The sequence below is a fragment of the Lycium barbarum genome, chromosome 10 (assembly GCF_019175385.1).
Source record: "Lycium barbarum isolate Lr01 chromosome 10, ASM1917538v2, whole genome shotgun sequence".
Taxonomy (NCBI): domain Eukaryota; kingdom Viridiplantae; phylum Streptophyta; class Magnoliopsida; order Solanales; family Solanaceae; genus Lycium; species Lycium barbarum.
In genome coordinates this window covers 70957265-70962049 of record NC_083346.1, presented here as the reverse complement: position 1 = coordinate 70962049, position 4785 = coordinate 70957265, and positions in this window count along the sequence as shown.

The window sequence follows — 4785 nt, the reverse complement described above, 5'->3', positions numbered from 1 at the left end:
GCTACTTATGTTATATATAAAATATGCATATACTTGACCTTGAGTTATAAAATAGAAAGCTATAACCTTAGAAAAAAAAAACAATCTAGAATTTTATAAAATTCATAAGTTTTTAGTTAGTAAATATATAAACTTAATTTATGATACATATAACTTAAGCATATATGTGCGTGTGTGTGTGTGCGTGTGTGTGTTGTTAGTTAATAAATATATAAACTTTAGTTATAAACTTATATAACATATATAAATATACCTACAATATACGAAGAAATACTATAATATGTATATACTGAAGAAAAAATGATTTTTTTAACCGAATACCCGGGTTTAGGGGTTGTACCCGGCTGGTTACGATTTTCAATTTTCAACCCATTTAACTGGTAACCACCACTGTTGCCGGTTTTTTAACCAGTAACCGGCCTGTTGGGCAAACCGGTGCCTGTTTCAGGCCGGTTGAGACCGGTTGACAGGTTTAGTTCCATCCTTAGGCGAAATTTGGATATTGCATAAGATAGGAAGTAGGTCGTGCAACCCAACAGAGATCTTGTCATGGGTCGTCTTTGAACTTCCAAAGCTACATCTATGTCCTTTAATGACGTTGAGCTTCCGTGGATGCTATCAATTTCCCCTATGGTCACTCAATTAATAGTTATTATCACAAAAAGTCACTTTCTTTGTTAAAAAAAATTGGAATTAAGAAGAAAGACAATTTTTAGAGATAATAATTATTACTTGAGTGACTATTTGAAAAATCTACCCAAGTTTAGGTGGGGCTGTTTTACGCTTTTCGATATAATTTTCTCTAATTTAATTTTTTAAAATAAAAAATTCAACAGATGAACAAAACGTTTACTAGTTAAATGCTAAATACACGTTTACTAGTTAAATGCTAAATACTTAGTATTCATGACTTTTTGTTGTTAACGTGTGGACTGAAAATTTGACTATTGAATTGGTAAGAAGCAGCATGCATGTTCACCATTTCGGAATGAGATAACTCGTTATAGAAAATCTTTTGTATAATTTCTAAATTATAGCTGTTCATTTTAAACTAAAACAATTATACCATCGACTTTTGATATATGAAGTAAACGATCTGTTGGAATGAAGTAGTTTTGGTAGGGTAACTAGATGGAGATTAAGCACATATACTACAGTGTTTTTTTCTCCCTCCATTCAATATAAATTTAAATGAATTGAGTAGCAATTTGGCTAAAAAAAAATTTAAAAAAACACAAAATACTGTAGCAATTTGGTTAAAAAAAATACAAAATAACTAGCGATTTGGTTAAAACTAAAAAAAAAAAGTACAAAATAAGTCTTTGTCAAATTTTCTTCCTAAACGTTTTTTCATTACATCTATGAAGGTGAGAATCCGCGACTTTTGTAGCACCAAAAAAAAAAAAAAAGTTGAACTAAACTAGCACAAAAAAAAAAAAAAAAAAACATTAGTAGGTTTCACGCACTAAATTAGTGCATGAAAGGACCAAACTGCAAAAATGCAACTTGGGCCTTTCACGCACCAAACCTTTTAGGCATGGTGGAAAAACTTAACCTTTCACGCATAGAAACTATGCGTGAAAGGGTTTTCTTCTTTCACGCACTAATTTCGTGCGTGAAAAGGCCTCCTTCGCATATCACAATTTCAGGAATCTATGACACATAAAGGCTTGATTTGACAATACATTGCTGCATTATTTGACCGTTTTAATACGACTTGTATTGCGCACCATTTTAATGCGCACTGTAAGTATTGATTTGACAACACACCACGCATGACAATTTTAGGAATCTATGACACATAAAGGCTTGATTTGACAATACATTGCTGCATTTTTTAACCGTTTTAATACGACTTGTATTGCGCACCATTTTAATGCGCACTGTAAGTATTGATTTGACAACACACCACGCATGACAATTTCAGGAATCTATGACACATAAAGGCTTGATTTGACAATACATTGCTACTTTATTTGACCATTTTAACACGACTTGTATTGCGCACCATTTTAATGCGCACTATAAGTATTGATTTGACAACACACCACGCATGACAATTTCAGGAATCTATGACACATAAAGGCTTGATTTGACAATACATTGCTGCATTATTTGACCGTTTTAACACGACTTGTATTGCGCACCATTTTAATGCGCAATGTAAGTGTTGATTTGACAACACACCACGCATGACAATTTCAGGAATCTATTTAACTTGAAGGCTTGATGAGTGAAAAACTCATCAACTTCATAAGTCTAAATCTTACAAGTCATTAAAAAAAAATCAAACTTCATAGAAAAAATGTCTCAAAATGCTTCAACTGTTAAGGTTTCACTATTTTGGGATAGAGATATCACTGAGGACAATTACTCCATTCGTTATAGTATCAAACCAAAAGCCCATGTTAAATTTCCAACAACTTTAAATTATGAAACACTAGTCAGTTACATGCACAAAAGAATGAAAACTAGACCCATTGAGTTTGGAATCTCACTAACTGGCAGATATCCACAAACAATATCAAACGGTGTAGTGCATTATGACATGCACAATATCAACGATGATGAATCTTTGAGTGATTATTTGGGATCGCCGGAAGAATATCGTGATTTAGTATTCATTAATGTTCTTGAGATGTATGTTGAAAAGATACCTCGAGAAGAAGTCCCTCAAGTCCAGCCTATTCATGGTAACACTTATGGGGACTTTAGTTCTTATGGAGACATTTTGAGTGGTCAAGTGCCGCTGGAAAATCTAAGCCAGCAATTTAATCAAGCTTACAATGAAAATTGGTAAATATGGATTTTTCATATTATTATTATGTGTAGTAGCACGTGTTTGTTGTATGAATTGGTAAATAACCAGTTTTCGAATCTTTATAGGAACTATTCTCAAAACTCACCAGTGGTACCAAATATGGATGTTGGTCAATCCTCTCAGTTCGGTGGAGTTGATCATTCTCCACACCATGACAGTGCTCATGAACAACAGTAAGTTCATCACCTTGATATTAAATTATCTGTATATATATATGATGTTGGTATTTAAAATATGTTACTTTTCGTGTAGGAGGATGAATGCACTTGATAATGAAGATTTTCCTAATTATTATGAGTCATCATCAAGTGATGACGATGAAATAGCTAATAATGCAGAGGTAACCAGTGAACCCGCATACGTTTGGTTGATGAAGCTCGAAGTTGAAAAATGGACGCTTCATGCTGATGGAGGCAAAAGATGGGGCATGCTCACAACAAACAGCTCAGATTCTTTCAATGGCTTGCTGAAATCTGCTCGAGGACTACCTGTCACCGCAATGGTGAGAATGACTTTCAAGCAGGTTGTGGAGCGATTTGTTGTTAGAACAAGGCAGGCCAGAGCGATGTTAGCCGACGGCGGGACATGGATGCCAAAGCCCTTAGAAAATATGGAGCATTATAGAAAAAAATATGAGCATCACCAAATGACCGAGTATGACCCAATTCAACATGTGTATGAAGTTAGGACGGGTTATTACAACGGTAAAGGTGGAAACGTGCATACCGTTTATGAGGCAACAAGAACATGCACTTGTGGTAAGTGACAAACGTACCACATGCCGTGTTCTGATGCTGTCAAGTGCTTCGAGAGAATGAGAAAAACGGTAACAAGTTATGTGGCGGGGGAATACAAGGTCCACAATTACCTTAGAGCATATTCCGGCCAATTCCACCCACTTGGTAATGAAGCTTATTGGCCAAACGAGCCGTTTTCGATGGTTGCTAACAAGGATTACATCAGGAAATTGGGCATTAACTCACGGAGTCGTAGACCCAATCAAATGGATGTTAGTGAAATAACTTACTCTTGCAAGTGCTCTACATGTAAGCAATATGGCCATGACAAGCGTTCGTGTGGGCAACAAGGCCGTGGTAGTACAAGCACGTCTCGAAGTAATAGAGCCTCTAGAACTTGAAGATTGTATTGTTATTGTAATTTATTATTGTAGTGCTTTGAATTAGTATTGTAATTAAATGGAATGAATTATTTTTTAATTAGTATAAACCTCTCGTATTGGATGAATTATTATTAAATCAAATATTTATATTTGTACATTCAAATATAATAAAACACTTAAATCAAAACCCTATAAATATGACAAGTTTCAAAACTTACTTCGGGGCACTTTAGAACCCCTAAAACGACGATCCAAACGTTTAGGTGGACTTGATGTAATGAGCCGATATTATTGTACGCAAAAAAAGATATTAAGTTTTATATAAAATATTGATATTTTGGGATTTTGAGACATGACTAATCTTTGCCCAAAGTATGAAAAAAATGTGATTTGAAAGGTAACACAAAAAAAAAAAAAAAAAAAAAAAAAAAAAACAAAACAGCTCCTTCACGCACAAAATTGGTGCGTGAAAGGCTCAAGTTGCATTTTTGTAGTTTGGTCCTTTCACGCACTAATTTAGTGCGTGAAACCTACTAATGTTTTTTTTTTTGTGCTAGTTTGGTTTAACTTTTTTTTTTTTGTGCTACAAAAATCGCGGATTCATGAAGGTGAGGACAAAAGGAAAGTGAAAATCAAATTCTTACCTATTGTGCAAAAAAACTTCTGTTATGTCATTAAACTATAATTTTTGATGGTTGATTTTAGAAATTATATTAATCTTCCTTGTATCATTTCAATTTTATCAATTACTAACATTTAAAAACTGTTTTTCTTAAATAATGATGATATTAAGTTAATTCAAGGTTTCAATTAATGTAGCATACATGCTTAAAGGTTCAATGCA